At 41.6% G+C, this 27568-nt stretch overlaps 1 long non-coding RNA gene across 2 annotated transcripts in view; it reads left to right on the top strand.

Moving 5' to 3' along the window:
- The first annotated feature begins 918 nt into the window (after positions 1–918).
- LOC146870321 (uncharacterized) overlaps positions 919–27568 on the top strand; it is a 151919-nt gene continuing 125269 nt past the window's right edge. For both annotated transcript variants that reach the window (XR_014959375.1, XR_014959376.1), the window contains exons 1-3: positions 919–949; positions 1041–1106; positions 1187–1259. This is a non-coding gene — a long non-coding RNA (uncharacterized LOC146870321). The remainder of the gene's footprint in view (positions 950–1040; positions 1107–1186; positions 1260–27568) is intronic.

Genomic DNA, 27568 nt, shown 5'->3' with positions numbered 1-27568 from the left:
GAACAACATGCTGCCATTTTCTGCAAAGAAATGCAAAAGAGAGGCTACCCAAAAAAGCTGCCGAAACATTCAACCAAAAGGGCGCGTTACACGCCCCGTGAGAGCCTTCTCCAAGTGAAAGAGAAAAAAGTTCTAGAAAGACTTGTTTGTGTGTCAACGTATGGCCCTGACACTAACAAGTTTAGACAAATTATCCTGAACAATTGGCACTTATTAGAAAACCTGGAATGTTCTTTCCCAAAACCACTGTTCGCATGGAAGAAAAACCCAAGCATTGCCAACAGATAGTGAGAGCCAACACTTCTGTCCCCAAGTCAAAAAGCGACCTACTGGCCCAGTGGAACCTAAAATCAATTGAGGGTCACCGAAAATGTGGCAACTGCGTAGCCTGCAGTAACACCATTGAAGGCACAGAATTTGTCCACAATAATATTAAATGGAAACATACTGAGTTCACAAATTGCAAAACAAGAAATGCAATCTATGCAATAATCTGTCCCTGTAAAAAAATCTATATTGGCAAGACCAAACAGCAGGTCAATACTCGAATTACCCAGCATCGGTCAAGAATTAAGAAAAAGGTAATGACCGCACAAATAGTGGTCCACTACAGTTTAAATGGACAGTATTGGCAAGCTTTAAGCCTTCTAAAACATTGACAGACATCGAAAGTTCACTACTCCATAAAGAAGCATACTTAATTTTGAAATTCAACAGCGCACTGACAGGTTTAAATAACATGACGGAGCTATCAAGAATATAAACACTACAATGCCCATAATGCAATATTCCGGCTTTCATAAGCCATAACGCCATTAGTGACCAATTTGAAGCCAAAAACTACACTTCCCATACATCTAAGTCAGAAGGCATATTTAGGTGCCTTCATTTGCAAATGCCAGTGCCTAACTCGAAAGGAAGAGAATAGACCGAGCGCACGAAGAATGAGGTAAGCTGCCCGTCTGAAACCTTCAATAATAAACAAACAAGCTGTTTAGTTCAAAAACAAATCTAAGCGCGCTCCGAAATTCTTTTTTCAGAAGACGCGATTAAGTCCCCCGAAAGCCGGCCCAAGAAGATGCGACCACGCTAACATCGCTTTTAAGGTATGCCTCGATCAAAAAACCAGCTGACACATTCCTCTTGTGTACTAAACGCTTTGCTAATAAAGCAAAATATTTTACAGCACACAAAAGAATAGCGGACCAATTAGTCAGAAAGTAGAAGCGACCGGCAAAAGAAAAACGTCCCACGCTCAGGTACGCTAAAAGCTTTTTAATGAAACACATTAGCGACAGCAATTTGCTTTTAAACACTTATTAATTAATTTCATACCAATACTCTTTGGTAGAACGGTTCCTGAAATACAAATTGTGACAAAGAATAACAAGAAAAGCTCAGCTGTAGCACAAGATAGGAAACATGATGGCATGTAACGTAGCTTATAAATAGTCATCAGTACGTAAACAAATAGTGAGAGACAATCTTCAAATACTGTCTCTACTTCCAAATAGATACAAGCTTCCAAGTTGAAAAGAGGAACACCGCTATTAAGGTACAAATAATAAAACCCTTGTGCAAAAGAGAAAGATGACATATAAGAAGGGAGTTTAAACCATTAATTTCATTTTTTTTCTTTCACACATCCATATTTCAGATAAACCAACACTGCTATTAAACTCAAGAGCCCTGATGAGAGTCCCCGTATTTAATGTCTGAGACTCGAAATGCGTTGGCATATGATGATATATGATAGGAACGCTGAGGAATTATGAATTCATTTTAGTCTGTGTATGGAGGAAAGTTCCCTGTATGAGACATTTAAGTGTTCCCTGTGTTTCCCCCTGCCTTGATTGATAAAAGCATCTTGAGAAAGCTTATAATCAGCACTCAGATTCTGTTGCCAAAGGTAGCATAAGAACATTAATATATTGAATGTTTGCTCACTTATGTTTTTGTTCATTTATGTTTTTCCATTGCATTTAACAAAATTAATTGTTGTTGTCTAATGTTTTGACAATCAATAATGCACACATAGATTTTTGAATATAGACTTTACTGTCTTTTTCTGTGTTTGAGTATATATCGAAAATACTAAAGAAACTCAAAGAAAAGGTATAAATAAAATACCGGTTTAAACTGAAATAAATATGTTTGTCCTAGCGTGAATCAGAACATGTCTATTGAAATAAATTAGGTTCAGGCCCTCCCCCTTTTGTTTGACATATAATATACGTCCCTGCCAGAACCTCGCCTCCAGGGCCTAGCTCCCTTTGCTACCCATCTTTCTAAAAGTGGCATTTTCAGACCTGTAATTTAAAAAACACTTTCACTAAAAGATGGGTTTTTAAATTGTGAGTCCAGAGACACCAAACTCCAATTTTCTATCAGCTCCCAGTTGGAAGGTACCCGTGTAAAATGCTACAGGGCAGCTCCAATGCTAACCTATGGGAGAGATAGGCCTTGCTATAGTGAAAAGCAAATTTGGATACTTTTCCCTGCCAGGACATGTAAAACTTAAAAGTACATGTCCAACCTTTTATATGCACAGCACCCGACCCCTGGGGCTACCTAGGGCAACCTTAGGGGTGCCTTACATGTAGTTAAAGGGAAGGTTTAGGCCTGGCAAGTAGGTGTACTTGCAAGGTTGACAGGGCACACAGGCTCTGCAGTGGCAGGCCTGAGACACATTTAGAGGGCTACTCATGTGGGTGGCACAATCAGTGCTGCAGGCCCACTAGTAGCATTTGTTTTACAGACCCTGGACAAATGTAGTGCCTGTACGAGGGATTTACTAGTAAACCAAATATGCCACTCATGGAGAAACCAAATGGCATTACATTTTAGACATAGAACACATGCACTTTAGCACTGGTCAGCAGTGGTAAAGTGCCCAGAGTCCAAACAACAGCAAAAACGAAGTCCAGCACACAATCAACAAGCACTGGTATAGCCAATAGGTCTCGCCTTTGGGACCGTATAAGTGTTTAGCCATGCAACACTTGATGTTGTTGCACCAAGGATATTGTGCTGCATAACTCAAAACTTATAAGGTCCCAAAGGTGAGACCTATTGGCTATGCCAATGCTTGTTGAAGACTACTAGTGAATACTGTTGTGATTCGGACTACATCGGCTTGTTGTGCGGTTTCTTTTCAGGGGAAGTTGCACTTGTTTTACATTTCAGACCTGGCAACACTGGATTCTCGCGGTGTTTCGAAGGCAGCAGTGATAGCGGAGGTCCGGTTGTTGGAGATGGGGGAGGGTGGCTGCCAGAGTCTGGATGGCCCGTGAGCCTGAGCGCCGTTTGAACTGAGTTTCCAAAGAAGGGGGAAGCCCCGCAATGAGTCAGGGGACAGAGAGTGAGCCCGAGGCTAAGGCACTGCACACCAAGCGACTCTACCGGTAAGAGATATGCAGGGGAGGCTAAGGGTATCAGTTCAGGCTCCGCACACCTTGTCACTCTCCTGGAAAGACCCAGAGAGGTTTCAGTAATGGACAACAAAATTCGGCATCCTCAGTTTCGTTATGGTTGTGGCAGTTTAGCGCGCAAGCAATGAACAAATGATGTGGTCTTTATATCACTTTGAATAGGACACCCGATTGCTGTTTGTTTACATGTTTCAAATTGATTTGGGGTCTTTGGGGCCCTGTATGTTTAAGGGCGTGTGATGTCTTTGCTCCTTTGCTGTTTGCTGCATCCTGGTATTATCATGCAGCATGAGGATGCTGGCGGGTTGTAGGGAAAGACGAAGCAAGTACATAACGTGAAATTGGAAAGCGCATTTAAGGGTGAGGCTCTTAGTTTTGCTGCATTTCTATCTTATGTTAAATCGAGGTTGATAATGGTTTGCGTACTAAATACTTTGTAATGATGACTGACCAAGGAAAGTTCTTGTAAGATGTTGCCTTTTGTAATAGCTAATGTATTTTGCCATTTACGAACATGCGCATAATATTACGGTGGTCCTTGTAGTGCTAAAACCTGACAGCTTCATTTCGGTGGCAGAGGGGCAGAACGAGGCGCTTGGGAGAGCAAGGCTTAATGAGCCATGAAAGCCACATGGCGGCTGCGCGCGTGTACACTCTCGCCAGAAAAAAGATTGTGATAGCACTTTGAAAAGCCACTAACTAAATGTCTCGCAGGTCAGCGCATGGGCTGGCTCAGCGAGACCTAAGAACAGGAGGGTAGAAGCAAAAAGACAAGGAAACATGGCGGCTGCGCGCGTGTACACTCTCGCCAGGAAAAGATTGTGATAGCACTTTGAAAAGCCACGAACTAAATGTCTCGCATGTCAGCGCATGCGCTGGCTCAGCGAGACCTAAGAACAGGAGGGCAGAAGCAAAAAGACAAGGAAACCACGTCAAAAGATCCCAGGTCTAACAGGCCCTCTAGCTTTAAAGCTAGGGGTGTCAGTTACAATCAATTGTCTTTGAGATTTGCTGGATTGCCATTCATCATTATTAGGACTGAAGCAACCTTCAAGCAGCCACGGCCGCTGCAGGTAAGACTGGTAGGACAGTGGGGCTGGCTGGAGGGGGATTTCGAGAGACGACCACCAGGGAAAATGTAAATAAATATTTTCCCTTGTGTTCGTTTCTCAAAATCCCCCCCAGCCGGCCCCACCACCCCACCGCTCTTACCTGCCGCGGCTGGCTTCAAGGATATAAATCCTAAATATGGGATGATTGCTGCTCACCAATATACAATAGGCTTTGCTCAAACAAACCAGTAATATACATCCCTGGACAATCTTTAGGGTTAGAGACCGGACATTAAGAAACTGCCCACCCCTAACTAATATTTACATGCATTACTTCATTGGTTTCTAACATGCTGAGAAACAGTTTCTTCAATTGCAAATTTGAAGATCAGAGGGATTACTTAATCAGTTAAAAAATACTTGTCAAGCTACCTCCAATAAGATGTCAACCAGTCAGGATGTAGCACAGAGCCTGCTGTAGCCCTTGTGTTTGATCACACTCTTTGTATGCTAGTTGAAGGTGTACTACATCTATTAGTGCCCTTGGAAAGCTCTGCTGCATTTGATGTGGTCATTCAACAAGCCCTCCTACCCATAACGCCCTGTGTGGCACTCGGTGGCAGGATATTTAACTTATTCTTGGTTCGGTTTAACAGGACATGGGTGGTGAAGGTTGTAAATTGCCGCTCCTTGTGCCACTGTCTCAAGTATGGTCTCTCCAAGGTTGATCCTATCAACCCTGCTTTTCAGTCTGCTTAAGAAGCCACTGGAGATCTCCATAATACTGGGATCTGTTAATTATACCTCCCCCTCCTCTTCACAGACCAATCTCTATTGTCTCCTTCTCTTTCTATAGAAAAGGCTCAGAACCCCGTGAGAGCTTTGATGCAGCCAGCCCTGACACTTAAATGTAAAGCCATTGCAAAATGCATGTTATACCACTCATGCGTAATTTGTGAGAACTCACACTTCTGTTCTTGGAAGACCACATAGCCGTGCTTCTCATGGGCTTGATTGTCTGAATATGGTATACAAAAATATTGTCTAGCATTAATGTCATGTTCTAAATATCGTTTTTAAAAATATCATTTTCAACACCAATTGAGTGTTATTTTTGTAAACAATAGTGAGGACACAATCTTTGTGCCAGTTCAATATTCCGATGCAACACCTCTCATGATCATATTGCACCTTGAATAGTGCAAGTATACCTTTTGGGACTTTCAGACCCTAGTGAACTATGGAGAACCCAAAAGTATGCCACATGGCTCATATTTTCCACAAGATACTCCAACCCTGCTTGGAGCCTCTCCTTTCAATCCCTTTAGCTTAAAACCATTTGTTGTGCGCACAAGACAGTGCCATGAAGTGCTTAATTGGTGCTGGTGGTTGGCACCAGCACTCACTTTTGGGGATCAGGACTTATTTTTCGTCATTACACTTTGACCCATATCAAAAGAAAGACAGCCTGAAAACAGAGAAGAGAGGAGGAAGATAAAGATAGGAAATCAGTGAGAAAGGTAAAAAGTCGGGATGAAGAAGAACGTGCGAGACAGGTAGTGTTTGGTGGTGGAAGAAAGAGACCTGAAGTGGATTCAAAACTAAATAGCCTGGCATTCGGCATCCCCAGCAATCCGAATGTATGGTGGACCTTTGAGACCCTAAACGTCTTTATTACACATTAAGCACTTCCTTTCCAGATGCTCGCGTCCTGAGCAGCAGCTCAGACATCACAAAAAAAGCGGCCTATACACCTAATGTACACCCACCAGCATAGCAGCATTTTTGTAGATGGTTTATGAGGTAATCTCTGTCCCTTTATGGACTGCTGCCAACCCTCTGTGATTTAGCCAGTGTGACCCCTTATGCTCTAAAGGTAAGTACTCATTAGCTGGTTTCATGCCCAGTTCATCGACATTGATATAATTAACTCGACTAGATTTATGAACCTAAATTGCCATGGAAAAAGGGTTGTTAGTGCTATACAAATGTGAACAACATAATCTAGCATAACATAGTGAGCCTTCTTGGCCGTCTGGGCCTTCAGGGTATTTAGCATCCTTGGCAGGTGTTTTTATTCTATTAGGATGAATTGTATGCCTGCTGAGGTCTGTTTCCAATATGTGTGTGCCTGGAACTATCGGGGATTGCAAGAGCCTGGAACTATCGGGGATTGTAAGCATCATTGAACGTCTGGCAGAGATTGAATAGAGAAGGGCTCTCTAAAATATCAAACCTCTGTAAAAGAGAAATAGAGGAAAGTGAACTTAACTCGGCGTCTCAAGCTAGACAGAAGTTAGATAAGTTATGCGCTAAACTTTCCTTAGAAGCAGATCAAAGGAAATCAGGGCAGCAGATTCCCAAGCAGGAGCTTCGTGCTATTATCAATACTAAGGCCCGAGAAGAACATTTACATTACTTGGAAAGTAAATCGTCCACCCAGTTCTTGGTAAACGGGTGGACTAATGATCATATGTTCCCCTATATCGAGGCCATGCCTAACTCGAAAATTAGAAATACTGTATTGAAATTTAGAGTTGGTCTGAACCCATGTAACGCTGATTGGAGGATAAAATCTGCAATGACGATTGAACAGGGTCTGTGCACACGTGGATTACAAGTTAAATGCAGTGGCCCACATATTTTGCTGGAGGGTTTCTTGTTCCTCAAAGAATGGAAATAACTTTTTAAACCTCTTCTTATTGACTATAAAATAGATAGTAGGGATCAAGTACTTAGCCTTTTGATAAATATGAGATTTCTAAATGTGACATGTGTAATAGGAAGATTTTAATTGCAATACAGAAGTCATTGAATGAATTAGTAATATAATCTGAAACGGGGATGGGCTAGACATATAATTTTACCCAAGACCTGAGAATATCTTTGAGCCATGGAAGTCATTATGTATGTAGAGATGTATATTTAATGTATATGTGACCCTTTTTCTATCTAGTGATGAATTATGAGCTTTTATAGAGCGGTATTGCTCCCATTGTATATTCTACTAGGATTTTATTGAGTTTTATATATTTTATGGTTGCACTGTTTGTATAATTCACATTTTAACTATATGCTGTATTGTGGTACTTGTTTTTTATGGCTATATTTGCCGATTAAAAATATATTGCAACATTGCAAGATCTTATGTAACACCATTTACAAATTGTATGCCTCGACAGATGTTCTAGAATTATCAATCTGATAAGAATGTTCTTATTTAGCAGGATGTGTGCCCCTGAAGCTTCCATTAATTTAATCTTTCTACATGGTCTCTCATCAGCTACAAGTACACAGTTCCCCTAGTAATAAGTTTTGCAGGTACATTTGTCAGATGCTCGTCCACCCCACGTTTTTATCTGCATCCTACCTGGGTCTTGCAGTCCTCATTTTATGATGGGAATGCAAAAATGAAAACCATAACCAGATGACCTACTCACTCATGGAACAGGAAACCTGCGAGCGTTGTTACTATAAGGAGGGCATGGTTAATGGAAGTGCCGTGAGCCTGGAAACCACCATAGCAAGTTGGAAGAGCAGGGCAGGGCCGTGCCTTCCACGGTTGGAGAAGAAGGGCCAGTGGTCACATAAGGCACAGGTGTGTGTTTTTCCGTGCTAGGCTAGAACTGTAACCAAATAGTTATCAAGAGACAGTTTTTACAATGGCGATGGCGGCCATCGACATCACCTTACTTAAGTACCATGATTGAACTTTCCCTCCTGCAAATATATATTTTGAGATATTTGGAGTTTGCTTTTTAAATCAGGCACGTTTTTATTTATGTATGTGTTAGAAATCCTCTGGGGGTACCATGGCCTTGTTTCAGCTATTCCTCAGCAAGTGTGTCACTAGTTGAAATGACAAAATACCCTAAACAGGCAGTCACAGAAAGTAACTGCAAACACAGCTCTATAAGTTAATACAATTAGCAGCTTTGTCAAACTAAAGCTGCTTGTCACGAGATAGTTTGTATCTGAACACACACGAAATGCTTCAAGACTAATATATTAGGCCTCTTCATTGTTAATTCTCTTGTTGAACTTCATCAAGCATATAGGGGTGCTGCAGCACCCCTACTCCCACCGCCAATGAAAGAGGGGCTGAAAAGCGGTGCCGTGGCACCAACAGATGTCTGGAGCACCGCGATTGATGGGAAAAGGCTGAGGTCCCTGCTAAGTACTCTGTCTTCATCGATGGCACGTGCTGAACTCCGAGCAGCCTCAGAGTACTGTGCTGAGGGGGCCCCCCGCACTATGGGGGCTGCGGGGGCCTGTGTTACTGGACTGAGAGCATCATGGGAAGCCGCGGCTCTGTAGGCTGGACTAAGAGCATCATGGGAAGCGGCGGCTCTGGAGGCGGGACTAAGAGCGACATGGGAAGCTGCGGCTTTGTAGGCGGGACTAAGAGCGCCATGGGAAGCCGCGGCTCTGTAGGCGGGACTAAGAGTGCCATGGGAAGGCGCAGCTTTGTAGGCGGGACTAAGAGCACCACGTGCTTCCAATTTAGGGTCAAGCACGTGCAGGAAGACGTCTCTGCAAGGTGGACTTGGTGGTCAATCTTCCCAAACAGTACGAAGACGCCTGTGCTGAAATATTGCCAAGGCTCGCACGCCTTCTCTCAAAATATATAAAACAAGCATTTGCAATGCAATAGGTATCACATTTACGCCAGTTTGAGTATTGGCATTTTGGTTTTAAAACATAAATAAAAGGCATTGTCATTTACAATGCCAGTAGCTTAAAGTCATGTAAATACGAGACTGATTGCATTTCAACTGCTTGTTTCATATGGCTGGTCTTGTCTGCACCGGAACACCCTTCTGGAGCAGAGTGACCCAGGAGATCTCTGAGGTCATGGGTCACCATATTGAGTTGGGTCCCCGGGGGGCAGTACTGGTACTGTTGGAGGGGACCTGCGATGCAAGAGGATATTTATTTGGGTGGCACCCTAGGTGGCCAAGAGAGACATTGCTCGCTGCTGAGAAAATATGGAGGGAGGAGGGGGTGCACCTTTCATGGACTGCCGCTGTAAACATATATTTTGGGTGGACTGTCCGTATTCAACGATCGAATCCAGCGAGATGATATTTTGGGATGGTACTTATATGTGGGCGATGCTGTGTCCAACTAAATTTAACAAAATTTGGTTATTCAAAAAAAAGAATATGCTGGCTTTGTGAGTACACACAACCCAGAGTGCTTAGCAGGGTATTTATTAGTGACTTCCAAAGGAAATATGTGTTCCTGTGCACACCCCCAGAGAGTCTTGAGTGCGATCATGGCAGGCATACAAGCTCTCTGTACGTGATAAAGAGAGAACTTCTTTTGTGTATGCATCACAGGGAAATAACTTCCTGCATATTCCCTTTGTAGTGTGAGCCAAACTCAGTTAGTGTACATTTGTGGAAGATAGCCCTTTGTATGTGTACACACCCGAGGGTACACATGTGTACATGGTCTTAGGAAAGAAACAACAGCTTTCTGTGTATGTGTGAATACAGTCTTGAGAGAGTGACAGCCAGTGTGTGTACACATTGTTAGGAGAGAGACAGCTTATTACGTGTGTGTGTGTGCGCACATTCTTAGGAGAGAGCCAGGCTGCTGTGTGAGTACATGCACCCAGGAGATCAGCAGGGTGTGTCTGTTTACACACCCTCTTGAAGGAGGTGGTCTTTGTGTGTTCATGCACCCCAGAGACAGGCAGGCTCTGTGTGTATACACCTTCTAGGAAGAGGCGGGCTCTGTAAGTGCATACACCCAGGAGATAGGCAGGATCTGTGTGTGCCTCCTAGAAAGAGGTGGGATGTGTAAGTACTTACAACCAGGAGACTAGCAGGGTATGTGTGTGCCTCCTCGGAAGAGGCGAGCTGTGTGAGTACTTACAACCAAGAGAGCAGCAAGGTGTGTGTGTGTGTATATATACACCTCCTAGAAAGAGGCAGGCTCTGTGGGTGCATACACCCGAGAGACAAGCAGGGGCGGTGTCTATGCCTCCATGAAAGAAGCAGGCTGTGTGAGTACATGCACCCAGGAGAGCAGCAGAGTGTGCATACAACTCCTAGAAAGAATCGGGACGTGTGAGTACTCGCACCCAAGAGAAAAGCAATGTGTGTTTGTGTACACCCCGTAGAAAGAAGCTGGCTATGTGAGTCCATATCAACACAAAATGATGGTGGACAGTATCCTGAACATTGTCAAACATTCACCCCCAGTCACAGATCTGGGTTGAATCCATCATCGTTCTTTAGCTCACTTCGCCACCCCAGTTTGGACCCAGTCATATGCAAATGAGTCTTGACCCTGTTCCTCATGGGAACAGTCCAGATGGAACTGCCAGGCAAGGTCCTCCCTGGACCAGAAACTAGGATCCTGGGACCGGTTTCGGGGTAACACCCCATATCAGCCAGGCTAGCTTAACTCCAGTGGCATGGAGAGCACGGGACTCACATCTGGGCGTATCTTGCACAATTAAGGCAACTATAGCAACACAAAAAGATGATGGACGAAGTGGTGAACATTGTTAAACATTCCCCCAGTCACAGATCTGGGTTGAATCCATTGTTTTTTTGCTCACCATGCCAACCCAGTTTGGGCCAAGCTATATGCAAATCAGTTGCTGGATTTAGCTCAGATCTGTTACTGTTCCGTCCATCATCTTTTTGTGTTATCTTTCTGTGTTGCTGTGTGAGTACATACACCTGGTAAGCATTAGGGGCCATATGTAGGAAGCCCAATACCGGTCGGTAACGGCCGATTTTCGGTAAATATCCCGTTACCGACCGGTATTCAGGCTTTTGGTATGTAGGGGGCACATTTCAGGATTCGGTAATTTACCGAATCGGTAAAATTACCGAATCGGTAATTTTACCGATTCGGTAAATACCGAATACTGAAATGATATGTAGGGGGAGTGTGTGGTTGTTGTGGGGATTCGTTATTTACCACCAACTAAAAGTTGGTGGTAAATGACGAATAGCTGTAAAAAAGCATTTCTTTGCACTTTGAAGTGTGCAATGTGGCAGACATACATGCCCTTAGGGCATGTATGTGTGCCACATGTGCACACATGCAGGAATCAGGGGTGCAACAGGGTGTCACTGTGACACCCTGCCACCCTTGATTGTGCTCCCCCCATTACCGAATCGGTATTTACCGATTCGGTAATGGTAACTGGCTTCCCATTGATTCCTATGGGCCTCCTGGCCCATAGGAATCAATGGGAAGCCAGTTACCATTACCGAATCGATAAATACCGATTCTAAATTACCGACTCAATTCGAATCGGTAAATATTACCGATGGATTACCTACATAGCATTTACCACTTCATAAATACCGAATCGGTAAAATTCGGTATTTATGAAGTGGTAAATGTTAGGCTACCTACATATGGCCATAGGTGTCTGAGCATGTAACCCATAGAGAGAATCAGTCTGTGTGAGTACATGCATACAGGAAAGCAGCAGTACATGGAAATAAAGCGGTGTGAGAACTTACACGCTAGCAGTATGTGTGTAACCCCTACAAAGAAGAGACTGTGTGATTACATACACCCAGGAGAGAAGCAGTGTATGTGTGTGTGTGTGTGTGTGTGTGTATATACACCCGCTAGAAAGAAGCTGGCTGTCTAGCCATCTTGTAGCAAATGACACACTGCCTGGGAAAAGGTGCGATTTCTGTGGTCTATCGTTTCCTAATGATCAACACCCCGGATCTCTTCCCGCATCTCTGCCATAAATGGGGGGACTGGAGGACGAGGACTGGAGATACACCTGCCTAGCCCAGAGGAAACTAGCTGGTTCCTCAAATTGCAGATTGGCCAAGTTAACTACCTTCACGCAACACACTTGTCCCCACGGCGACTGCAGCGGATGGGTGGGAGGAGGCTAACTGTGCACGCTACCAAGCGCCGTCTTTTTTCATATGGCATGGTCTTGTCCGCACCGGATACCCTTTTGGAGTGGAGTGACCCAGGAGATCTCTGAGGTCCTGGGTCACCATATTGAGTTGGCTCCCCAGGAGGTGTTACTGGGACTGTTGGAGGGGACCGCGAGTCCCGTGCTGAGAGGATATTTATTGGGATGTCGTCTTTGGTGGCCAAGAGAGACATTGCTAGCTGCTGGAGGCGCCCAGAAGCCCCTCCTTTGGGGTGTGGTGGAAGGTGAGAAAATATGGGGGATTGGGGGTGCACCTATCATGGACTGAGCCTGTAGACATATATGGGGTCGATTTACAAGCCCCTTGCGACACTTTTGTGCCACGGTTGCATCACTTTTGTGATGCAGAGGCGGAGTAAAAAATGCGCCATGTTGTGGCCCATTTACAATGTGACGCATCTAGGGTGATGCGTCACGTTGTAAAGCCCTGCGTCACATTATACCTACGCCAGGTATAATGTTTGCTGGGTGGGCGTTCCCCTGCAAAAAAGCCTCGTAGAAGTGACGCAGTGAAAGCTACAAGATTTCACGGCGTCATTTCTACGAGGCCACTGCGTCAAAACCTTAAGCCTGCTTGAAGCAGGTGTAAGGAGTGACGCAGCACAATAGGTATAGGCCTTCCAGAGCATTGCTGGAGTTGCATTGTGCTTGCGATACGACTCCAGCAATGCGTGCCCTTCGTGCCAACAGATGCGTGACTCATTTGTCAATACTTGGGCCATGCTGCGCCACATTGTAAATGCGACGCATCCATGGTGATGCAAGGGGTTTTTGGCACGGGGCAATGAAACTGATGCATCTCTGCTATAAGGCAGAGATGCGTAGGTTTCTTGTAAATCTGCCCCATAGTTTGGGTGGACTGTCAGTATTCAATGATCAAATCCAGTGAGATGATATTATGGGATTGTACTTATATGTGGTCGATGCTGTGTACTACTAAATTTAACAAAATTTGCTTATTCAAAATAAAGGAATATGCTGGCTGTGTAAGTACACACAACCCAGAGTGTGTAGCAGGGTATTTATTAGTGACTTCCAAGGAAAGATGTGTTTGTGTACATACCCCAAGAGAGAGTCTTGGGAGTGATCATGGCAGACCTACAGGATCTCTGAATGTGATAAAGAGAGAACTTCTTGTGTGTATACATTGCAGGGAAATAACTTTCTGCATATGCCCCTTGTAGTGTGAGCCAAACTCAGTTAGTACACATTTGTGGAGGATATCCCTATGTATGTGTACACACCCGTGGGAGAGAGAGCCTATTGTGTGTTTATATTGTTGGGAAAGGGACTTCATTCTGTATGTGTGTACTACACAGACCGCTGTGTGTGTAAAGAGTTCTTTCAAAGGCAGTCTACCATGTGTGTTTTTAGAAACGCGACAGCCTACTCTGTGTGTGTACACGGTCATAGGAAAGAAACAACAGCCTACTGTGTATGTGTGAACACATTCTTGGTAGAGTGAATGCGAGTGTGTGTAATCATTGTTGGGTGTGTGCGCACATTCTTAGGAGAGAGACAGCCACCTGTGTGTGTACACACATTTGTAAGAGAGAGAAAGCCTAGTGTGTATATGCACATTATTACGATAGCCCACTGTGTGTGTATACTTATTCGTACTAGAGGGGCAGCCTACTGTGTGAGTGTGTGTGTACACATTCATTGGTGAGAGACAGCCTACTTTGTGTGTATACATATTCGTACGAGAGGGACAGCCCACTGTGTGTGTATGTGTGTGTGTGTATATACACATTTTTAGCAGAGAGAAAGCCGAGTGTGTATATACACATTATTACGATAGGTAGCCTACTGTGTGCGTGTGTACACATTCGTAGGTGAGCGACAGCCTACTGTGTGTGTGTATACATATTCATACGAGAGGGGCAGCCTACTGTGTGTGTGTGTGTGTGTGTGTGTGTGTGTGTGTATATATACACATTATTAGCAGAGAGAAAGCTGAGTGTGTATATACACATTACGATATGTAGCCTACTGTGTGTGTGTGTACACATTCGTAGGTGAGAGATAGCTTACAGTGTGTGTATACATATTCATACGAGAGGGGCAGCCTACTCTGTGTGTGTGTGTGTGTGTGTGTGTGTATATACACATCCTTAGGAGAGAGAAAGCCTACTGAGTATGCATGCACATAATTTTAAGAGACAGTCAACCTACTGTGTGTGTGCATATATATTCGTACGAGAGAGACAGCCTACTATGTGTGTATACACACTCTTGGGAGAGTGACTGCCAGAGTGTGTATACATTGTTAGGAGACAGACAGCGTATTTCATGTATATGTGTGTGTACGCACATTCTTAGGAGAGAGCCAAGCTACTGTCTCTGCACACATTCATATGAGAGAGACAGGCACCTGTGTGTGTATGTGTGTCACATTTCTAAGTTAGAGACCGCTTATTGCGTGTGTGTGTGTACACACATTCGTAGGTTAGAGAAAGCATAGTGTGTATATGTACACATTCCTGAGATGGGCAGCCTACTGTGTGTGTGTGTACACATTCATAGGAGAGAGACAGCTTACTGTGTGGGAATGGATACACATTCATAAGAAAGAGATGTCCTACTGTGTGTGGGTGTGTAGATAGATGGATAGATAGATAGATAGATAGATAGAGATGCTGCACACTTTTCTGTTCCTGCATGCTCTGGTGTAGGGTCTAGGTCCCCTGCTTCCCCTTCTGCTCTAAGTACTTCAGCCCTCTGAATGGATGGATAGATAGATAGATAGATAGATATATAACACGTAACAAAGTGCATGTACTCTGGACCATGTGATATGGTGCAGTGTTTCTACTGAGGAGTTCTTGTGATATCCTAAACCAAAAGCCGGAGGCCTGAATGGTTTCTAAATGTCATTAGAACACTGAGAAGGCAATGTGGGACCATATTACAGAAGTTACTGGTTATGTTTTTTATATTTCATCTTTGTCTCGGGGTAGTTAGCTTAAAAGGGATGCTTTATTTATTTCAGAAAAGAGAAATGTTTATTGGAACTAATAGGTTAATTATTGCGTGAGAGCTTTCATAGGAGGGAGATGGGCATAATTCCCAGGGGGATAATGGTCGCAGGGTTGATATGTTCAGTCATGTTACACAGTGGTATTTGTGCTCGCGGCGTTAATATGTTCAGTCATGTTACACAGTCGTATTAATTGTCATGGGGTTGGTATATTCAGCCATGTTACACAGTTATATTAATGGTCAGTATGTTTAGTCATGTTACACAATTGTATTAATGGTTGCGGATTTGGTATGTTCTGTCATGTTACGCAGTTGTATGAATGGTCGTGTGGTTGGTATGTCTTCATTCATGTTACACAGTTGTATTAATGGTTGCGGGGTTGGTATGTTCAGTCATGTTACACAGTTGTATTAGTAGACGTGGGGTTGGTATGTTCCGTCATTTTACACACTTGTATCAATGATCGCTGGGTTGGTATTTTTAGTCATGTCACACAGTTGTATTAGTGGTCGCGGGGTTAATATGTTCAGTACTTTTACACAGTTGAACGAATGGTTGCGGCATTAATATCTTCAGTCATGTTACACAGTAGTATTAACGGTTGCGGGTTTAATATGTTCAGTCATGTTATACAGTTTCATTATTGGTCCCGGCGCTAATATGTTCAGTCATGTTACACAGTTTTATTAATGGTTGCGGGGTAATATGTCCAGTCATGTTACACAGTTGTATTAATGGTGGCAGGGTTGGTATGTTCAGTCAAGTTACACAGTCGTATTATTAGTCGCTTGGGTGGGTATGTCAGTCATGTTAATCAGCTGTATTAATGGTCGCTTGGTTGGTTATTTCTGTCATGTTAAGCAGTTGTATTAGTGGTCGCGGTGTTGGTATGAATAGTCATGTTACACAGTTGTATTAATGGTTGCGGGGTCTGTATGTTCAGTCATGTTATACACAGTCATATTAATGGTCGCTATTAGGGGTCACGGGGTTGGTATGTTCATTCATGTTACACAGTTGTATTAATAGTTGCGGGGTTAACATGTTTAGTCATGTTACACAGTTGTATTAATGGTCGTGGGGTTAATATGTTCAGTCATGTTACACAGTTGTATTAATGGTCGCGGGGTTAATATATTCAGTCATGTTAAGCAGTTGTATTGATGGTCGTGGGGTTAATATGTTCAGTCATGTTACACACTTATATTAATGGGTGCGAGGGTGGTCATGTTACACACTTATATTAATTGGTGCAAGGTTGGTATGTTCAGTGATGTTACACAGTTGTATTAATGGTCGCTTGGTTGGTTTTTTCTGTCATGTTAAGCAGTTGTATTACTGGTCGCGGTGTTGGTATGAATAGTCATGTTACACAGTTGTATTAATGGCCGCGGGGTTAATATGTTCAGTCATGTTACACAGTTGTATTAATGGTTGTGGAGTTAATATGCTCAGTCATGTTACACAGTTGTATTAATGGTTGCGGAGTTAATATGTTCAGTCATGTTACAGTCGTATTAATGGTTGCGGGGTTAATATGTTCAGTCAAGTTACAGTCGTATTAATGTTGCGGGGGTGGGTATTTTCTGTCATATTATACATTCGTATTAATGGTCGCCGGGGTGGTATGTTCTGTCATGTTATGCAGTCGTAATAATGGTCATGGGGTTGGTAAGTTTTGTCATGATGGACAATTGTATTGATGGTCGCTGATGTGGTATGTTTAGTAATGTTACACAGTTATATTGGTTGCGGGGTTGATATGTACAGTCATGTTACACAGTTGTATTGATGGTCACTTGGTTGTTTTTTTCTGTCTTGTTAAGCAGTTGTATTACTGGTCGCGGTGTTGGTATGAATAGTCATGTTACACAGTTGTATTAATGGTCGCGGGGTCTGTATGTTCAGTCATGTTATACACAGTCATATTAATGGTCTCTTGGGTGGTTATTTCTGTCATGTTAAGCAGTTGTATTAGTGGTCACGGGGTTGGTATGTTCAGTCATGTTACACAGTAGTATTAATGGTCACAAGGTTAATATGTTCAGTCATGTTACACAGTTGTATTAATGATTGTGGAGTTAATATGCTCAGTCATGTTACAGTCGTATTAATGGTTGCGGGGTTAATATGTTCAGTCATGTTACAGTCGTATTAATGTTGCGGGGGTGGGTATTTTCTGTCATATTATACATTCGTATTAATGGTTTCCGGGGTGGTATGTTCTGTCATGTTATGCAGTCGTAATAATGGTCATGGGGTTGGTAAGTTTTGTCATGATGCACAATTGTATTGATGGTCGCTGATGTGGTATGTTTCGTAATGTTAAGCAGTTGTATTAGTGGTCGCGGGGTTTGGTATGTTCATTCATGTTACACAGTTGTATTAATATTTGCGGGGTTAACCTGTTTAGTCATGTTACACAGTTGTATTAATGGTCATGGGGTTAATATGTTCCCCAAAGTCTTACGAGAAAAATGGTACCTCACTTGTGTGGGTCGGCCTAGTGCCCGCGACAGGAAACGGCGCAAAACGCAACGTGGTCATACCTCAATTTCGCAGTGAAAAATGACCCTTTTTTGGCAAAGAGCCTAGCTGTAGTTTGTGAACCCTAGCTCTGCCGGCACCTAGGGAAACATAGCAAACCTATACATTTTTTAAAGCTAGACACCCAGGTGAATCCAGGATGGGGTGACTGGAGTGCCTCCCACCAGGGTCTGTTACCCAGAATCCCTTGCAAACCTAAAATATTGTGAAAAAAACACATTTTCTCCACATTTCTGTGGTGGAAAGTTCTGGAATCTGCGTGGATCCACAAATTTACACCCACCCCGCTTTTACCCAAAGTCCTACGAGAAAAATGGTACCTCACTTGTGCGGGTTGACCTAGTGCCCGCGACAGGAAACGGCGCAAAACGCAACGTGGTCACACCTCAATTTCACAGTGAAAAATGACTCTTTTTTGGCAAAGTCCCTAGCTGTAGTTTTTTAACCCTAGCTCTGCCGGCACGTTGGGAAACCTAGCAAACCTATACATTTTTGAAAACTAGACACCCAGGGGAATCCAGAATGGGGTGACTTTTCTGCCTCCCACCAGGGTCTTTTACCCAGAATCCCTTGCAAACCTAACAAATTGTCAAAAAAAACACATTTTCCCCAAATTTCCGTGGTGGAAAGTTCTGGAATCTGTGTGGATCCACAAATTCCACCCACCCCACATTCCCCAAAGTCTTTCGAGAAAAATGGTACCTCACTTGTGCAGGTCGGCCTTGTGCCCGCGACAGGAAATGGCGCAAAACGCAACATGGTCACACCTCAATTTTGCAGTGAAAATTGACCCTTTTTTGGTAAAGTGCCTAGCTGTAGTTTTTTAACCCTAGCTCTGCCGGCACCTAGGAAAACCTAGCAAACCTATATATTTTTGAAAACTAGACACCCAGGGGAATCCAGGGAGGTATGGCTTGCGTGGATCCCCCAACGTTTCCTTACCCAGAATACCCTGCAAACCTCAATTTTAGCTATAAAAATCACTTTTTTCACACATTTTTATCTGGGAAAGTTGTGGCATCACCGGGCTCACACAAATTTCCCACCACCCAGCATTCCCCCAGGTCTCCCGATAAAAATGGTGCCTCACTTGTGTGGGAGGCCCAAGTACCCGCGACAGGCAAGGGCCCAAAAAGTAGTGAGGCGCCATCAAAATTGCCTAACACAAAACCACCTGGTTTTGCAAGGGAGGTCACCTGGGTTTTTGGCCCTGTACTCGGCAGCCATCTAGGGAAACCTACCAAACCCACACATTTCTAAAAACTAGACACCCGGCGGGTTCCAGGGAGGTATGGCTTGCGTGGATCCCCCAACGTTTCCTAACCCAGAATCCCTGCAAACCTCATTTTTAGCTGAAAAAATCACTTTTTTCACATATTTTTGTGTGGGAAAGTTGTGGCATCACCGGGCTCACACAAATTTCCCACCACCCAGCGTTCCCCCAGGTCTCCCGATAAAAATGGGGCCTCACTTGTGTGGGAGGCTCAAGTACCCGCGACAGGCAATTGCCCAAAACGTAGTGAGGCAACATCAAAATTGCCTATCTCAAAGCCACCTGGTTTTGCAAGGAGGGTCACCGGGGTTTTTGGCCCCGTACTTAGCGGCCATCTAGGGAAACCTACCAAACCCACACATTTCTGAAAACTAGAAACCCGGTGGCTTCCAGGGAGGTATGGCTTGCGTGGATCCCCCAATGTTTCCTTACCCAGAATCCCCTGCAAACCTGAATTTTAGCTGAAAACATCACTTTTTTCACACATTTTTGTGTGGGAAAGTTGTGGCATCACCTGGCTCACACAAATTTCCCACCACCCAGCGTTCCACAAGGTCTCCCGATAAAAATGGTGCCTCACTTGTGTGGGAGGCCCAAGTACCCGCGACAGGCAAGGGCCCAAAACGTAGGATCTGGCACCAGTTAATGACCTTGCCGTAGGCTCAAAGTAGGGATACGCAGAAAATGATATGTTATTGATATGATTATGGAATGTTTAGATTCAGATAGGAATATATTTGTATTAGAGGTATGTTAAGGTTAGGAAAATTACACCTGTACCTATCCAAGTAATCAATGTTATGGGTTTTCGGCGTATTCTGAGCCCGGTCCGCTTACCCCAAAGGAAATCCGTCTTTGCGGATGCGTCAGCGGAGCCGAGACCCCGTGGAGCGGTCCGTCCGCTGAACCAGTCTGTAACTCGCCTCCTGATACCGCAGGGACGTGCAAACTCCCAATCTCCCTGCTGCTACCTTCAACAGTCTCGGAGTGTAATGTGCGCGTTCCTGTTTGTTTGGTGGCCCAATTTGTGTCTGGGAGCGGCCCCTTGGGCAAGGGTCGCTCCCCTTGGGGGGAACATTGAGAAGTTGGGTCTGCCCCCCTTGGGGGGGGGGGGGGCAGATTCAATTAATTTTTAGAAAATTACACAGTCGTATTATTTGTTGCAGGGTTGGTATAATCAGTCATGTTGCACAGTTGTATTAATGGTCACGGGGTTGTTATGTTCTGCTATTTTACACAGTTGTATTAATGGTCGCAGGGTTTTGTATGTTTAGTCATGTTACACAGTTATATTAATGGTCGGTATGTTCAGTCATGTTACACAATTGTATTAATGGTTGCGGGTTTGGTATGTTCTGTCATGTTACGCAGTTGTATTAATGCTCGTGTGGTTGGTATGTCTTCATTCATGTTACTCAGTTGTATTAATGGTTGCGGGGTTGGTATGTTTAGTCATGTTACACAGTTGTATTAGTGGATGTGAGGTTGGTAAGTTCCGTCATGTTACACAGTTGTATTAATGGCCGCAGGGTTGGTATGTTTAGTCATGTTACACAGTTGTATTAGTGCTCCCGGAGTTAATATGTTCTGTCCTGTTACACAGTAGTATTAATGGTTGCAGGTTTAATATGTTCAGTCTTGTTATATAGTTGCATTATTGGTCGCGGCGTTAATATGTTCAGTCATGTTACACACTTGTATTAATGGTTGCAGGGTTGGTATGTTCAGTCAAGTTACAAAGTCGTATTATTGGTCGCTTGGGTGGTTATGTCAGTCATGTTAAGCAGTTGTATTACTTGTCGCGGGGTTATTATGTTCAGTCATGTTACACAGTTGTATTAATGATCGCGGCATTATTATGTTCAATTATGTTACACAGTTGTATTATTGGTCGCAGGGTTGGCATGTTCTGTCATGGTATACAGTCATATTAATAGTCACGGGGTTGTTATGTTCAGTCATGATACACAGTTTTATTAATGGTCGTGGAGTTGGTATGTTCAGTCATGTTACACACTTGTATTAATAGTTGCGAGGTTGGTATGTTCAGTGAGGTTACAGAGTCGTATTAATAGTCACTTGGGTGGTTATTTCTGTCATGTTAAGCAGTTGTATTAGTGGTCACGGGGTTGGTATCTTCAGTCATGTTACACAGTTGTAGTAATGGTCGTGGGGTTAATATGTTCAGTCATGTTACACAGTTGTATTAATGGTCGTGGGGTTAATATGTTCAGTCATGTTACACAGTATTATTAATGGTCGCGGCATTATTATGTTCAGTAATGTTACACAGTTCTATTAATGGTCACTTGGGTGGTTATTTCTGTCATGTTAAGCAGTTGTATTAGTGCTCACGGGGTTGGTATGTTCAGTCATGTTACACAGTTGTATTAATGGTTGTGGGGTTAATATGCTCAGTCATGTTACACAGTTGTATTAATGGTTGCGGAGGTAATACGTTCAGTCATGTTATAGTCGTATTAATGGTTGCGGGGTTAATATGTTCAGTCATGTTACAGTCGTATTAATGCTGCGGGGGTGGGTATTTTCATTCATATTATACACTTGTATTAATGGTCGCCGGTGTGGTATGTTCTGTCATGTTATGCAGTCATAATAATGGTCATGGAGTTGGTAAGTTTTGTCATAATGCACAATTGTATTGATGGTCGCTGATGTGGTATGTTCAGTAATGTTACACAGTGGTATTAATGGTCGCGGGGTTAATATGTCCAGTCATGTTACACAGTTGTATTAATGGTCGATGGGGTGGTATGTTCCGTCATGTTACACAGTTGTGTATTGATGGTCGCGGGGTTAACATTTTCAGTCATCTTACAGTCGTATTAATGGTTGCTGGGTTAATATGTTCAGTCAAGTTACAGTCGTATTAATGTTTGCAGGGTTAATCTGTTCAGTCACGTTACAGTCGTATTAATGGTTGCGGGGTTAATATGTTCAGCCATGTTACACAGTTGTATTAATGGTCGCGGGGTTGGCATGTTCAGTCAAGTTGCACAGTTGTATTAATGGTCGATGGGGTGGTATGTTCTGTCATGTTACACAGTTGTGTATTTATGGTCGCGGGGTTAACATTTTCAGTCATCTTACAGTCGTATTAATGGTTGCTGGGTTAATATGTTCTGTCATGTTACAGTCGTATTAATGGTTGCGGGTTTAGTATGTTCAGTGATGTTACAGTCGTACTAATGGTTGCGGGGTTAATATGTTCAGTCACGTTACAGTCGTATTAATGTTTGGGGGTTAATATGTTCAGTGATGTTACAGTCGTATTAATGGTCACTTGGTTGGTTATTTGTGTCATGTTAAGCAGTTGTATTAGTGGTCGAAGGGATTGTATATTTAGTCATGTTACACAGTTGTATTAATGGATGCGGGGTTGGTATGTTCAGTCATGTTACACAGTCGTATTAATGGTCGCTTGGTTGGTTATTTGTGTCATGTTAAGCAGTTGTATTTGTGGTCGCGGCGTTGGTATGTTCAGTCATGTTACACAGTTGTATTAATGGTCGCGGGGTTAATATGTTCTGTCATGTTATACAGTTGTATGAATGGTCGCGAGGTTAATATGTTCAGTCATGTTACACAGTCGTATTAATGGTCGCTTGGTTGGTTATTTGTGTCATGTTAAGCAGTTGTATTAGTGGTCACGGGGTTGGTATGTTCAGTCATGGTACATAGTTGTATTAATGGTCTCGGGGTTGGAATGTTCAGTCATGTTACACAGTCGTATTAATGGTTGCAGGGTTTAATATGGTCAGTCATGTTACACAGTTGTATTAATGGCCGATGGCGTGGTATGTTCAGTCATACTACACAGTTGTATTAATGGTCACGGGGTAAATATGTTCTGTCATGTTACAAAGTTGTAATAATGGCCGCGGGGTTAATGTGTTCAGTCATGTTACACAGTTGTATTAATGGTCGCGGGGTTAGTATGTTCAGTCATGTTACACAGTCTTATTAATGGTTGCTTGGTTGGTTATTTGTGTCATGTTAAGCAGTTGTATTAGTGGTTGCGGGGTTGGTATGTTCAGTCATGTTACACAGTTGTATTAATGGTCGCAGGGTTGGTACGTTCAGTCATGTTACCCGGTTGTATTAGTGGTTGTTGCATTAATATGTTCAATCATGTTACACAGTCATATTAATTGTTGCAGTGTTGGTATATTCAGTCATGTTACACAGTTTTATTAATGGTCACGGGGTTGGTATGTTCTATCAGGTTACACAGTTGTATTGATGGACAAAGGAATGGTATGTTCAGTCATGCTACACATTTGTATTAATGGTCGCTGGGTTATGTTCAGTCAAGTTACATAGTTGTATAAATGGTCGCGGGGTTGGTATGTTCAGTCATGTTACACAGTTGTATTAGTGGTTGCGGGGTTAATATGTTCAGTCATGTTACACAGTTGGTGAGCAGTCTATATATCGACTTTTTAATATCGAGGGACAGAAATATCGAGTCAAAAATATCGAATGTACAAAATATCGAAATAGATAATATCGATGTGAAAAATATCGTTTTTTTTTTTTTACTTATATGTCGATGTAAGTAATATCGTTAGTAATAATATTGACATGTGAAAATATCGTCATTGTATGTTTAGTAAATATTTTGAAGTTGTTTGTATAAATAGTTAAAATGTATATAATATGAGAAATATTTATATTGTTTTAGGGGCGGGATGTTGGGTTATAGGGGATAAGGGTGGGGAGTGTTTTAAAAAAGTTAATTAATTTTTTTAATATATTGTAAAATTTAATTCGAATTTTTTTTTTTAAATGTGAAATGTATATTTAATTTTAGGAGCGGGATGTTGGTTTATAGGGGATAAGGGTGGGAAGTGTTTTAAAAATGTTTATATATTGTTTAATTTAAAAAAAAAAAAATTTAGAAATTGTAAATTAAATTTAGAATTTTAAAAATAATTTTAGGAGCGGGATGTTGGTTTATAGGGGATAAGGGTGGGAAGTGTTTTACAAATCTTTATATATTTGTTAATATAAAAAAAAAAATATTTAGAAATTGTAAATTAAATTTAGAATTGTAAAAAAATTTTTAGGAGCGGGATGTTGGTTCATAGGGGATAAGGGTGGGAAGTGTTTTAAAAATGTTTATATATTGTTTAATTTTTTAAAAAATTTATTTAGAAATTGTAAATTAAATTTCGAATTTTACAAATATTATTAGGAGCGGGATGTTGGTTTATAGGGGATAAGGGTGGGAAGTGTTTTACAAATGTTTATATAATGTTTAATTTTTTTTTTTAATTATTTAGAAATTGTAAATTAAATTTCTAAATTTACAAATAATTTTAGGAGCTGGATGTTGGTTGATAGGGGATAAGGGTGGGAAGTGTTTTAAAAATGTTTATATATTTGTTAATTTTTAATAAAAATTATTTTGAAATTGTAAATTAAATTTAGAATTTTACAAATAATTTTAGGAGCGGAATGTTGGGTTATAGGGGATAAGGTTGGGAAGTTAATTTAAAATGTTTATATATTTTTAAATTTGAAAAAATAATTATTTAGAAAATTTAAATATAATTTAGAATTTTACTAATCCCATAATTAAATATAGATTTCAGTCAGAATAGTAAATTAATTAAGTTCAGTGTCCAGCACTTATCTTAATTAAATATAGACTGGAGTGGGAATAGTAAATTAATTCAGTTCAGTGTCCAGCACATACTGTAATTAAATATAGGTTGGAGTGAGAATAGTAAATTTATTAAGTTCAGTGTCCAGCACTTATCTTCATTTAATATAGACTGGAGTGGGAATAGTAAATTATTTTAGTTCAGTGTCCAGCACTTATCTTAATTTAATATAGACTGGAGTGGGAATAGTAAATTATTTTAGTTCAGTGTCCAGCACCTACGCTAATTTAATATAGGTTGGAGTGAGAATAGTAAATTAATTAAGTTCAGTGTCCAGCAGTTATCTTAATTAAATATAGACTGGAGTGGGAATAGTAAATTAATTAAGTTCAGTGTCCAGCACCTACTCTAATTTAATATAGGTTGGAGTGAGAATAGTAAATTAATTATGTTCAGTGTCCAGCACTTATCTTAATTAAATATAGACTGGAGTGGGAATAGTTAATTCATTAAGTTTAGTGTCCAGCACCTACTCTAATGTAATATAGACTGGAGTGGGAATAGTAAATTAATTAAGTTCAGTGTCCAGCACCTACTCTAATTTAATATAGGTTGGAGTGAGAATAGTAAATTAATTATGTTCAGTGTCCAGCACTTATCTTAATTAAATATAGACTAGAGTGGGAATAGTAAATTAATTACGTTCAGTGTCCAGCATCTACCCTAATTAAATATAGATTGGAGTGAGAATAGTAAATTAATTAAGTTCAGTGTCCAGCACTTATTTTAATTAAATATAGATTGGAGTGGGAATAGTAAATTAATTAAGTTCTGTGTCCAGCACATACTCTAATGTAATATAGACTGGAGTGGGAATAGTTAATTAAGTTCAGTGTCCAGCACCTACTCTAATGTAATATAGGTTGGAGTGAGAATAGTAAATTAATTAAGTTCAGTGTCCAGCACTTATCTTAATTAAATATAGACTGGAGTGGGAATAGTAAATTAATTCAGTTCAGTGTCCAGCACATACTCTAATTAAATATGGGTTGGAGTGAGAATAGTAAATTTATTAAGTTCAGTGTCCAGCACTTATCTTCATTTAATATAGACTGGAGTGGGAATAGTAAATTATTTTAGTTCAGTGTCCAGCACCTACCCTAATTTAATATAGGTTGGAGTGAGAATAGTAAATTAATTAAGTTCAGTGTCCAGCAGTTATCTTAATTAAATATAGACTGGAGTGGGAATAGTAAATTATTTAAGTTCAGTGTCCAGCACCTACTCTAATTTAATATAGGTTGGAGTGAGAATAGTAAATTCACTATGTTCAGTGTCCAGCATTTATCTTAATTAAATATAGACTAGAGTGGGAATAGTAAATTAATTAAGTTCAGTGTCCAGCATCTATTCTAATTAAATATAGATTGGAGTGAGAATAGTAAATTAAGTTCAGTGTCCAGCACTTATCTTAATTAAATATAGATTGGAGTGGGAATAGTAAATTAATTAAGTTCTGTGTCCAGCACATACTGCCAACTCAGTGAATTGTGGTGTACCAGAAACTCACCTCAGAACCCAGAATCCAGTCTCCGGCTAGTATTAGTGTCCCATTCGTTATCCGAGATTAGGCTCAGAGATCCCAATGAAAAGACAACCCAGAACAAGCGACTCAGTATACTCTCAGGAATGGTGGGAATCGGAAATACCTGTTCGTATATTATTCTCACATCAGTCCACAACAAGAATCAACAGAGACACGGTGAAAATAAAAAGAGTTTATTTTTATAGACCACGTGTCCTAAGATGCAGTAGTTTGGCTAATACAAGCAGACAAATGATTAAAACCAAAACCATCAGCATCGTTACAATACCATAGAATATAAAAGGGGTGATCATATTATAATGACAGTGGATAATACCACCTTCCCTTTACTAAGAAGCTAATATTATTATTATGCTAATAGAAGGTCTCTTAGGCTTCAATAGGGGACCCCATACCTCAAAGATCAGCTTAGTGAAATCACATCACAGGAGCATCAGGAGTCTTCTCGCAGGAAGGCTCGTCTTCGGTCTGAATAATAATCATGATGTCTGTGTTATTAAAAGCACCAACTTTCAGGTATTTACAGCTGCCTGTGTGTTATGTCTAAATAGTGGGTCGATCAATCTAGAGTAGAAAACATGCATTGTCTAACAAACCAGACTGTTTTGTTACGCCATGTACAGACCAAGGCCGCTGCGCAGAGCTCGGGATGGTAACGACAGATTGCTTCCGTGTGAGGCAAAGCTCGAGTCAGCAGTTTGTTTAAGCAATAACATGTAAACGCAGTGTTGTGCGCAAAAGCGGCAAGATGGCTTTCTAACATCTAACGCGGTTATGCTAACTTAACAATGTATGTACGTATTAAGGGAGTCCTCACTACATGCCCCCTTGATCTAAGCACTATACAGTAGGCAAGAAAAAAGAGAATGCAAAGTTCAGTCTCGACAGAGCAGAACAAGGCGTATTCAATTAATAAACAATTTATAGTTCAGGCAAAAGCCGAAAACATGAAAACCGAAAAGGGGAGAAAAAAACCACAAACGTGTGATGGGAAAAATAAAAAAATGTTGCTGTGGACAGCAGTCCAAAGGCACGGGAGAAAAAACATAGAGGACCACAGTTTACTCAATCCATGAACGTATATGCAGCATACGTGGCCACTGCTTCCAA

Source organism: Triturus cristatus, chromosome 1_1 (assembly GCF_964204655.1).
Source record: "Triturus cristatus chromosome 1_1, aTriCri1.1, whole genome shotgun sequence".
Lineage (NCBI taxonomy): Eukaryota > Metazoa > Chordata > Amphibia > Caudata > Salamandridae > Triturus > Triturus cristatus.
The sequence above is the reverse complement of the archived record's forward strand: the minus strand, read 5'-3'. Positions and strand labels throughout refer to the sequence as shown.